This window comes from Bombus flavifrons, unplaced genomic scaffold (genome assembly GCF_040668555.2).
Source record: "Bombus flavifrons isolate JBK064 unplaced genomic scaffold, iyBomFlav1_principal scaffold0024, whole genome shotgun sequence".
In the NCBI taxonomy this organism is placed as follows: Eukaryota; Metazoa; Arthropoda; class Insecta; order Hymenoptera; family Apidae; genus Bombus; species Bombus flavifrons.
In genome coordinates, this window is record NW_027184769.1 from 325,001 (window position 1) to 337,500 (window position 12,500).

Sequence of the window (12,500 nt, forward strand, 5' to 3'; positions counted from 1 at the left end):
ACGCGCGCACGACATAGTCGTACGCGCGTGTATACCTCGTCTTCTCCGATTAAATCAAAGTTTTTCTCGAGCCTCGCCAAAGGGGATCTCGTCTTTTCTTCCTCTTCTACGATCTCTCCGACGACCATCGTACAACTTTCTAACGGACTCTCGTGCGCATCTTAATCGAGTACAGAAACGCTGCGCAAACACCTCGGAACTTGTAGTACCGCACACCTTAGGCCGATCTTAGACGCACGCTAGTTCGCACACGCTTTTCTCGTATTATGAGATCTCCGACGAACGTGGCTTTGGGCCAGACGCGCGCGGGCAGAGAGATACACGACGACGGGGAAAATTCGTCCCGATACGAGTAACGTGTACTCTCCGATCTCCGCGCAACGCCGGGGATCATGTCTCCCTAAGTCATCAGCGTTCGAAGAAATCGCGTGTGCGTTCCCGGATCTACGGCTTTCTCTATCGGTGCGGTAAAAAGCACGGAGGATGTAATACGCAACGACGACCCATCGATGCGACGGTCCTCGTTGTAGTCGATCGCTCTCGCGAAGAGACGGAGTGGGCATATTATTATTCGATCCCTGGGGCTGTACGAGTAAAACGTCTTAAAACGAAGACGGTAGAGACTTTTATGACAAAGTTTCGCACGCCACCGAGTTTTTGGTTCTCTCTTCTCTCCTCTCTCGACCGAGTTCCCATATATGCTTTCTCTCTCAGTCTCGCCAAAATATATAATATTCGTTTAAGACGACGTCGGGGGCGCGGACTTCGTGCGTCGAACACCGGCAAACGTAGCATATATCGCCTGATATGAAAAAAAAATCGGTCACGAGGAGAACTACGAGTATATTCGATAACCTATACACGAAGCGGTGCATAAGCGGGCGGTCGTCCGAAAGGACGACTCACGACGCCGCGTGCACTCACGCAAGTCCGTGACGGTTCTCTCCGCTCTTATTCGTATCCCATTCTTCTTCCTCTCGTCGTCCGACTCTGAAACGTTCTCTTATTATATTTTTAAGAAGAACGACGGCGGGTTGTTGTCGAGGCAAGAAGGGACAGAGAGAGACAGAGGTAGTGTTTCGTAGTCTCTCGTGAACACGATAGATTTATATATCGAGCATGCGTACGAGTTGCACGGTCTCGGCACGACCGCGACGAACGCCGACGAGCGTCCAACAATCGCTCGTACGTCGCGTACGTCCTCTCGTCCGCTCTTATTCGTATCCTTCTTCGTGCGCTTTCCCCTTTCTCCGACTCTGAAACGTTCTCTTTTATTTTAAGAAGAACGACGGCGGGTGGTTAAGGCAAGAAGGGACAGAGAGAGACAGATAGAGAGTAACGATACGCAACGCAAGCAGTCTTAGGTTTACGTGAGCAACCCTCAGCCAGGCGTGGTCCAGGAATTGTATCCGTGGACCGCAATGTGCGTTCGAAATGTCGATGTTCATGTGTCCTGCAGTTCACACGTTGACGCGCAATTAGCTGCGTTCTTCATCGACCCACGAGCCAAGTGATCCACCGTTCAGGGTAATCTTTTATATATTTACAACATTTTTATACTCTTTGTACTCTTAATTCTCGGTTCGAGCGAAGCCGAGTTCCGACACGTTCGACCAACGGGAATCGGACGCGCAGAAGTCGCCATAGGATTGACGACACGAAAATGTTCGAAAAAAAAAACCGACGAACGCGCGAAGATTCGCGCGTCCGTCGGCCGGGCGTAAAGTACATTATGATATATAACAACCATCGAGATCGAAGCTCCGTTCGTCAGGAAACGACGGGGATATACACACCCGATTCTGAATCCTCTGTACAGCACACGATCTCGCGAACGAGTAAGCACGGTGGCTAGCCCATGTTATGTATGTAATGCGTAATTCCACTCCCTCGTCAAATTTATTCAAGAAACAGCGCGCGTGCATCTCCATCGTTCGGGCGATGTAAAGATTCGATGGGACTCGCGCGGCCGTCCGCCTCGAGCGGTCTTTCTTCCCAATATCCAGAAGCAGAGTTTGAAAAACTCTAGCGACGGTACGGGTGTCCGACTCACGACATCGAGGCTTCGAAGCCGGCGATCCCCTCCGAACGGATGGCGACCACGCGACGACTGAAAGCGTGAAAAATCGACGAAAGAGAGAACACATCTCCGTTCAGGTGGGTGTTTGTAAAACAAAAATTCGATGGGACTCGCAGCCATAGCCATCGTCCTCGCGCGGTCTTTCGTCCCAACATCCAGAAGCAGAGTTTGAAAAACTCTAGCGACGGCACGGGTGTCCGACTCACGACAACGAGGATAGAGACACGGCCGGTCCCCTCCGAACGGGATATATGCGACGATAGACGACAAACTAGATGTAAAGCTTTAGTCTCGTTCAGGTAGCGTACAAAATAAAAATTCGATGGGACTCGCAGCCATCGTCCTCGCGCGGTCTTTCGTCCCAACATCCAGAAGCAGAGTTTGAAAAACTCTAGCGACGGCACGGGTGTCCGACTCACGACAACGAGGATAGAGACACGGCCGGTCCCCTCTGAACGAACTTCGGCTAGACTAGTTACGAATCGTCATCGTCGCATAGCGGGCCAAACATCCACGCAATGCGTCTTCGTTCTAGGTTACCCGATCCACGAGTATATGTTACAAGTGGTTTCGTTATTTCGAACAAAACGACATACGAAGAGCACACGCCCTATGGGTAGGAAGCACGTTTCGAGAACGCGCGAGAGTTTTGAAGAAAGAGACGAGAGGAAGTCGACGCAGAAGGTATCCATGGATCTTCGAAGAGAATCTTCGAAGACGATATCGGTATCCTTTCGCTCTGCGCGACTCGCTACACGTTCTTTCGCTCTCGTCGACTCGTTGAGCTTCGTTCGATCCCAAAGAGGAGTCTTCGATATGTCCCGTTGCTAGGAGGAGAGCAAACGCAACACAGACTACGAAACATAGAAGAGAATAGGCGAAGAGCACGATCTCTCCGACACGAGGCACTTTAGAGATTTTCTTATTTCGTACAGCGGTTTCCACGATGCAAATACGAAATACGAGATCGTGACGGCGGGTCTTTCTGTGTACGGCCTCGCGCAGGCGCCACGACTGCATTTCTCTTTGCACGTAAGTGGTTTCCGTCGTAATTTTTTAGTTTGATATATTTGTGTTACAAGGCTGGCGTTCCCTTTTATAGTTATTAGAATTTCATATATATTATTCGGAGACGGCGGGTCTTTCTGTGTACGACCTCACGCAGGCGCCTCGAATTCTTATATATATATATATATTATATCTCTTCATCCCGATGATCGAGAGAGAGTGCCACCTTCTCTTCGTATAATTCCGTAGCTGGAGGGTCGTCTCCTCCTTACGGTTGTTTCATATTTTTGCCAACGGAGGTTGCCAAGCTCCGTGGCGATCTTTGCGTTTTAAAGTACATAGCTTGTTGATACGTCGTATATACTTTGATTCGTCGGTATAGGAGGAGTACGGCTCCTTACCGACGTATATATATATATATATGTTTTTCATGTTCAAGTCAAATTCTTTTGGTTTTTTATATCGTTAATGATCCTTCCGCAGGTTCACCTACGGAAACCTTGTTACGACTTTTACTTCCTCTAAATGATCAAGTTTGGTCATCTTCCCGGTAACATCGGCAATGCTTATCACATTGGCCGCGCACCAGTCCGAAGACCTCACTAAATCATTCAATCGGTAGTAGCGACGGGCGGTGTGTACAAAGGGCAGGGACGTAATCAACGCGAGCTTATGACTCGCGCTTACTGGGAATTCCTCGTTCATGGGGAATAATTGCAAGCCCCAATCCCTAGCACGAAGGAGGTTCAGCGGGTTACCCGGGCCTTTCGGCCAGGGAAAACACGCTGATTCCTTCAGTGTAGCGCGCGTGCGGCCCAGAACATCTAAGGGCATCACAGACCTGTTATTGCTCAATCTCGTGCGGCTAGAAGCCGCCTGTTCCTCTAAGAAGATTTGTTTGTACGTTGGTAGTAAAAACCCACCGACCGAAGCCGGGGGCCTTCGAGATACCATAAGTTACGTCTATTTAGCAGGCTAGAGTCTCGTTCGTTATCGGAATTAACCAGACAAATCGCTCCACCAACTAAGAACGGCCATGCACCACCACCCACCGAATCAAGAAAGAGCTATCAATCTGTCAATCCTTCCGGTGTCCGGGCCTGGTGAGGTTTCCCGTGTTGAGTCAAATTAAGCCGCAGGCTCCACTCCTGGTGGTGCCCTTCCGTCAATTCCTTTAAGTTTCAGCTTTGCAACCATACTTCCCCCGGAACCCAAAAGCTTTGGTTTCCCGGAAGCTGCCCGCCGAGTCATCGGAGGAACTTCGGCGGATCGCTGGCTGGCATCGTTTATGGTTAGAACTAGGGCGGTATCTGATCGCCTTCGAACCTCTAACTTTCGTTCTTGATTAATGAAAACATTTTTGGCAAATGCTTTCGCTTCTGTCCGTCTTGCGACGATCCAAGAATTTCACCTCTAACGTCGCAATACGAATGCCCCCATCTGTCCCTATTAATCATTACCTCGGGGCTCCGAAAACCAACAAAATAGAACCGAGGTCCTATTCCATTATTCCATGCACACAGTATTCAGGCGAAGGTAGCCTGCTTTAAGCACTCTAATTTGTTCAAAGTAAACGTATCGGCCCACCTCGACACTCAGTGAAGAGCACCGCGATGGGATATTAGTTGGACCGCCCGCGAGGAGCTAAGCCCACCGATAGGACGTACCACATAATGCCAGTTAAACACCGCGAGCGGTGAACCGACACTGTGACACACAGATTCAACTACGAGCTTTTTAACCGCAACAACTTTAATATACGCTATTGGAGCTGGAATTACCGCGGCTGCTGGCACCAGACTTGCCCTCCAATTGGTCCTCGTTAAAGGATTTAAAGTGTACTCATTCCGATTACGGGGCCTCGGATGAGTCCCGTATCGTTATTTTTCGTCACTACCTCCCCGTGCCGGGAGTGGGTAATTTGCGCGCCTGCTGCCTTCCTTGGATGTGGTAGCTGTTTCTCAGGCTCCCTCTCCGGAATCGAACCCTGATTCCCCGTTACCCGTTACAACCATGGTAGGCGCAGAACCTACCATCGACAGTTGATAAGGCAGACATTTGAAAGATGCGTCGCCGGTGCTAGATGACCATGCGATCAGCACAAAGTTATTCAGAGTCACCAAAACAAACGATGGACGGACAGACGAGCCATCCGCCACCGATTGGTTTTGATCTAATAAAAGCATTCCTACCATCTCTGGTCGGAATCTGTTTGCATGTATTAGCTCTAGAATTACCACAGTTATCCAAGTAAATGTAGGTATGATCTAAGAAACCATAACTGATTTAATGAGCCATTCGCGGTTTCACCTTAATGCGGCATGTACTGAGACATGCATGGCTTAATCTTTGAGACAAGCATATGACTACTGGCAGGATCAACCAGGGATCTTATATTCGATATTTCGTTTAAGTTCTCTTCGTGTCGTAGGTGGGACGTAACACCGTACGACGAGACTTTTCATTTTTAGATATATATATATAATATACATCTATCTCCTCCTCCTTCTCTCAGCGACGTTCGAGATACACCCATAGTTCAGTAAGATCTTCGAACGCCACTCTCTCTCTCATCATATAGCATATGATGATACAAAAAGAGTCGTAACTTCACGAGAACACTCCTGAGATCTTTTAAATTATCTCTCTTATAACATATCTTAGCGGTAAAGCACGTATACACCTTTCACGCTGAACGAACAAGCGCGTATATCACAGTGCGTCGCGCTGGACATACCGTAAGAATATTCTCTCTCCTCTCCTCCACATACATTTATTATAAGAGAGTCTAATCTTCGAACATCACTCTCCGTAGAAGACATACTACGCAAAGATAGTAAGCTCTACAGCGGCCAATTTTAAAGACAGCATTTTATTTATAAGTATAAAAAAAGTAGCTGACGGATTTTCCCATATATGTTTGGTTGAATCGATGCTCTGTTAGTACAAGCACGCACGAAACCAACTTTCGTTGGAATACGTGCACACAGGTCACCAGCTTCCCGACTAAGGGGAACCTTGCCACGATATTTGGTCATTACGTCCAGGACAGCGACCCGCGGCGCAGCAGTGTAGAGAAAAAACCAGTACGAGAACGGAGGAACAGTCGAGAAATAGCGTAAAATACACTAAGACTCGAGGAGCGGTGACTGAATTCTCAACCGAGGCCGTAGAATAGCCACGCGCTCAACGCTGTTCCGACCGAACCGTCCGGCTCGACGTCTCTCTTATAGATACGAAAGCGCCGGCCGGCAGGCCGGCGCCGGCCGGGCTAGCGGCCGCGCGCTTATGGTGCAAAACCTCCGTAGCAACGTACCGTTCGGAAGGGACGCTGGAACTTAGTCGCGCGAACGCTCGATCACTACTATACAAAGGCAATATCCAACCATCGAAATATTTTACCAGACACTTAATTAACATAATAGAAATACATTTTTACCAAAAAATTAATTTTTTTTTTCACCGAAAAATCGCATCAGTAAACATACTCTTTTATCGATTTCGGACAAAAAACAAGTTTATAATCAATTACAACACGTTAAAATAAGTAGAAATATCCAAAAAAATATATACCTTGTAACGTTAATTAACGAAAAAATTAGAAAAATATCCCAGTCGTGTCGGTTCGACGAACGCTAATTTTTTAAAAAATTCTATAAAAATGTTTAATCCTCGTGTATTTAATTGAGATAAAACGATTTCTATAAAAAAATTTATACCTTATAACGCTTTTTAACGAATTAACTCGAAAAAATGTTCTCGCCTCGGAATTTTTCTAAGTCCCAACGTACCGGCTCGGAATTTTTCTAAGTTCCAACGACCGGTCGCATCGGTCCAAACTTTTTTTCTACCTTCTCCCGATTCTAAAAACGCTTAATCCCGACGTAATTCATCGAGTTAGGACGATTTATGCAAAAATATTCCTACCTTATAACGCTTTTAAGCGAGTTAACTCGAAAAAACGGTTCGGTCCGAAAATTTTCAAAGTCCCAACGACCGGACGCATAGGTCCGTTTCTAAAAAACATTTTCACGACGAAATAAACCATTAATCCCGATGTATCTCATCGAGTTGGAACGATTTATGCAATAATATTCGTACCTTATAACGCTTTTAACGGAGTTAACTCGAAAAAATGTTCTCGCCTCGGAATTTTTCTAAGTCCCAACGTACCGGCTCGGAATTTTTCTAAGTTCCAACGACCGGTCGCATCGGTCCAAACTTTTTTTCTACCTTCTCCCGATTCTAAAAACGCTTAATCCCGACGTAATTCATCGAGTTAGGACGATTTATGCAAAAATATTCCTACCTTATAACGCTTTTAAGCGAGTTAACTCGAAAAAACGGTTCGGTCCGAAAATTTTCAAAGTTCCAACGACCGGACGCATAGGTCCGTTTCTAAAAAACATTTTCACGACGAAATAAACCATTAATCCCGATGTATTTCATCGAGTTGGAACGATTTATGCAATAATATTCGTACCTTATAACGCTTTTAACGGAGTTAACTCGAAAAAATGTTCTCGCCTCGGAATTTTTCTAAGTCCCAACGTACCGGCTCGGAATTTTTCTATGTTCCAACGACCGGTCGCATCGGTCCAAACTTTTTTTCTACCTTCTCCCGATTCTAAAAACGCTTAATCCCGACGTAATTCATCGAGTTAGGACGATTTATGCAAAAATATTCCTACCTTATAACGCTTTTAAGCGAGTTAACTCGAAAAAACGGTTCGGTCCGAAAATTTTCAAAGTTCCAACGACCGGACGCATAGGTCCGTTTCTAAAAAACATTTTCACGACGAAATAAACCATTAATCCCGATGTATTTCATCGAGTTGGAACGATTTATGCAATAATATTCGTACCTTATAACGCTTTTAACGGAGTTAACTCGAAAAAATGTTCTCGCCTCGGAATTTTTCTAAGTCCCAACGTACCGGCTCGGAATTTTTCTATGTTCCAACGACCGGTCGCATCGGTCCAAACTTTTTTTCTACCTTCTGCCGATTCTAAAAACGCTTAATCCCGACGTAATTCATCGAGTTAGGACGATTTATGCAAAAATATTCCTACCTTATAACGCTTTTAAGCGAGTTAACTCGAAAAAACGGTTCGGTCCGAAAATTTTCAAAGTCCCAACGACCGGACGCATAGGTCCGTTTCTAAAAAACATTTTCACGACGAAATAAACCATTAATCCCGATGTATTTCATCGAGTTGGAACGATTTATGCAATAATATTCGTACCTTATAACGCTTTTAACGGAGTTAACTCGAAAAAATGTTCTCGCCTCGGAATTTTTCTAAGTCCCAACGTACCGGCTCGGAATTTTTCTAAGTTCCAACGACCGGTCGCATCGGTCCAAACTTTTTTTCTACCTTCTCCCGATTCTAAAAACGCTTAATCCCGACGTAATTCATCGAGTTAGGACGATTTATGCAAAAATATTCCTACCTTATAACGCTTTTAAGCGAGTTAACTCGAAAAAACGGTTCGGTCCGAAAATTTTCAAAGTTCCAACGACCGGACGCATAGGTCCGTTTCTAAAAAACATTTTCACGACGAAATAAACCATTAATCCCGATGTATTTCATCGAGTTGGAACGATTTATGCAATAATATTCGTACCTTATAACGCTTTTAACGGAGTTAACTCGAAAAAATGTTCTCGCCTCGGAATTTTTCTAAGTCCCAACGTACCGGCTCGGAATTTTTCTATGTTCCAACGACCGGTCGCATCGGTCCAAACTTTTTTTCTACCTTCTGCCGATTCTAAAAACGCTTAATCCCGACGTAATTCATCGAGTTAGGACGATTTATGCAAAAATATTCCTACCTTATAACGCTTTTAAGCGAGTTAACTCGAAAAAACGGTTCGGTCCGAAAATTTTCAAAGTCCCAACGACCGGACGCATAGGTCCGTTTCTAAAAAACATTTTCACGACGAAATAAACCATTAATCCCGATGTATTTCATCGAGTTGGAACGATTTATGCAATAATATTCGTACCTTATAACGCTTTTAACGGAGTTAACTCGAAAAAATGTTCTCGCCTCGGAATTTTTCTAAGTCCCAACGTACCGGTCGGAATTTTTTCTATGTTCCAACGACCGGTCGCATCGGTCCAAACTTTTTCTCTACCGTCTCCCGATTATAAAAACGCTTAATCCCGACGTATTTCATCGAGTTAGGACGATTTATGCAAAAATATTCCTACCTTATAACGCTTTTAAGCGAGTTAACTCGAAAAAACGGTTCGGTCCGAAAATTTTCAAAGTCCCAACGACCGGACGCATAGGTCCGTTTCTAAAAAACATTTTCACGACGAAATAAACCATTAATCCCGATGTATTTCATCGAGTTGGAACGATTTATGCAATAATATTCGTACCTTATAACGCTTTTAACGGAGTTAACTCGAAAAAATGTTCTCGCCTCGGAATTTGTCTAAGTCCCAACGTACCGGCTCGGAATTTTTCTAAGTTCCAACGACCGGTCGCATCGGTCCAAACTTTTTTTCTACCTTCTCCCGATTCTAAAAACGCTTAATCCCGACGTAATTCATCGAGTTAGGACGATTTATGCAAAAATATTCCTACCTTATAACGCTTTTAAGCGAGTTATTTCGATCGGAACTTTCGGCCTCTTCGCACCGGTGCGAAAAAATTCTAAGTTGCAACCTCCCGGTCATGTTGGTCCGGTGGAAAAAATTTTTCAAAAAAATAAAGCGAAATCGTTACTTTCGACTAGATTTCGTCGATACGTGACGATTCCACGCAAAATTTCGATACCTTATAACGCTTTTAAGCGAGTTATTTCGATCGGAACTTTCGGCCTCTTCGTACCGGTGCGAAAAAATTCTAAGTTCCAACCTCCCGGTCATGTTGGTCCGGTGGAAAAAATTTTTCAAAAAAATAAAGTGAAATCGTTACGTTCGACTAGATTACGTCGATACGTGACGATTCCACCCAAAATTTCGATACCTTATAACGCTTTTAAGCGAGTTATTTCGATCGGAACTTTCGGCCTCTTCGCACCGGTGCGAAAAAATTCTAAGTTCCAACCTCCCGGTCATGTTGGTCCGGTGGAAAAAATTTTTCAAAAAAATAAAAGGAAATCGTTACGTTCGACTAGATTACGTCGATACGTGACGATTCCACCCAAAATTTCGATACCTTATAACGCTTTTAAGCGAGTTATTTCGATCGGAACTTTCGGCCTCTTCGCACCGGTGCGAAAAAATTCTAAGTTCCAACCTCCCGGTCATGTTGGTCCGGTGGAAAAAATTTTTCAAAAAAATAAAGCGAAATCGTTACTTTCGACTAGATTTCGTCGATACGTGACGATTCCACGCAAAATTTCGATACCTTATAACGCTTTTAAGCGAGTTATTTCGATCGGAACTTTCGGCCTCTTCGTACCGGTGCGAAAAAATTCTAAGTTCCAACCTCCCGGTCATGTTGGTCCGGTGGAAAAAATTTTTCAAAAAAATAAAGCGAAATCGTTACTTTCGACTAGATTACGTCGATACGTGACGATTCCACCCAAAATTTCGATACCTTATAACGCTTTTAAGCGAGTTATTTCGATCGGAACTTTCGGCCTCTTCGTACCGGTGCGAAAAAATTCTAAGTTCCAACCTCCCGGTCATGTTGGTCCGGTGGAAAAAATTTTTCAAAAAAATAAAGTGAAATCGTTACGTTCGACTAGATTACGTCGATACGTGACGATTCCACCCAAAATTTCGATACCTTATAACGCTTTTAAGCGAGTTATTTCGATCGGAACTTTCGGCCTCTTCGCACCGGTGCGAAAAAATTCTAAGTTCCAACCTCCCGGTCATGTTGGTCCGGTGGAAAAAATTTTTCAAAAAAATAAAAGGAAATCGTTACGTTCGACTAGATTACGTCGATACGTGACGATTCCACCCAAAATTTCGATACCTTATAACGCTTTTAAGCGAGTTATTTCGATCGGAACTTTCGGCCTCTTCGCACCGGTGCGAAAAAATTCTAAGTTCCAACCTCCCGGTCATGTTGGTCCGGTGGAAAAAATTTTTCAAAAAAATAAAAGGAAATCGTTACGTTCGACTAGATTACGTCGATACGTGACGATTCCACCCAAAATTTCGATACCTTATAACGCTTTTAAGCGAGTTATTTCGATCGGAACTTTCGGCCTCTTCGTACCGGTCCGAAAAAATTCTAAGTTCCAACCTCCCGGTCATGTTGGTCCGGGGGAAAAAATTTTTCAAAAAAATAAAGCGAAATCGTTACGTTCGACTAGATTACGTCGATACGTGACGATTCCACCCAAAATTTCGATACCTTATAACGCTTTTAAGCGAGTTATTTCGATCGGAACTTTCGGCCTCTTCGTACCGGTCCGAAAAAATTCTAAGTTCCAACCTCCCGGTCATGTTGGTCCGGCGGAAAAAATTTTTCAAAAAAATAAAGCGAAATCGTTACGTTCGACTAGATTACGTCGATACGTGACGATTCCACCAAAAATTTCGATACCTTATAACGCTTTTAAGCGAGTTATTTCGATCGGAACTTTCGGCCTCTTCGCACCGGTGCGAAAAAATTCTAAGTTCCAACCTCCCGGTCATGTTGGTCCGGTGGAAAAAATTTTTCAAAAAAATAAAGCGAAATCGTTACGTTCGACTAGATTTCGTCTATACGTGACGATTCCACGCAAAATTTCTGTACCTTGTAACGCTTTTAAGCGAGTTATTTCGAAGAGAGTCTTCGAACGTATAAGAATATTTCAAAGACACGCTCTTACGCGTTGCTCGCTCGCTCCGCTCGCTCGAAAAAAAATAGCCCAACCCAAAACCAATCCCTTTTGCGTCCGTTCTTCGATTTCATCGAAATCTTCTTTAGAACTCGCGGGATCGGTTTTGGGTTGGGCTAGAATAGTTCGAGCGAGCGCAGCGAGCGAGCAATTATCGCGATTTCCACGCTGTACGAGTACTATTTTCCTCGTTTTCGTCGCTCTACGAGAAACGTACGAAAAACGCGAAAAAACGTAAAAAAGAAAAACGCAAAGAGAGAGAGAAACAAAAGAAGAACGAGAAAGAGCGAGCGGCGCGTCTTGCCTCCCTGGCGTCGTACCTTTAGAGAGTGATACCTACTCCAGCCCCTGCCCGCTGAATTGGAGGTGCGCGCGCAGCGCTAGCGCGAGCGACTAAGTCCAGCGGCGTATTGCTTTTCGCTCGCGCGCGGCCAAGTCCCAGCGGCGTATTGCTTTTTGCTGGTACGCGGCCAAGTCCCAGCGGCGTATCGCTATCTATTTGTACGTATCGTTATATTGACTTAAAGGAAAAAAAATCGCTACGCACGACCATCGTGCGAATGCACGGTCGTACGTAGCGAAATTCCTTTTTTAACCGCATTGGACAAAGTTCC

General features: G+C 44.8%; 2 non-coding genes across 2 annotated transcripts; both read right to left on the bottom strand.

Moving 5' to 3' along the window:
* Positions 1-1,375: 1,375 nt before the first annotated feature.
* On the bottom strand, positions 1,376-1,530 carry LOC138189295 (5.8S ribosomal RNA). The gene has a single exon (XR_011175989.1). It is a non-coding gene; the product is annotated as a 5.8S ribosomal RNA (ribosomal RNA).
* A 2,024-nt stretch (positions 1,531-3,554) lies between these two features.
* Positions 3,555-5,477, bottom strand: LOC138189321 (small subunit ribosomal RNA). Its single transcript, XR_011176015.1, has one exon. It is a non-coding gene; the product is annotated as a small subunit ribosomal RNA (ribosomal RNA).
* Between the last annotated feature and the right edge of the window lie 7,023 nt (positions 5,478-12,500).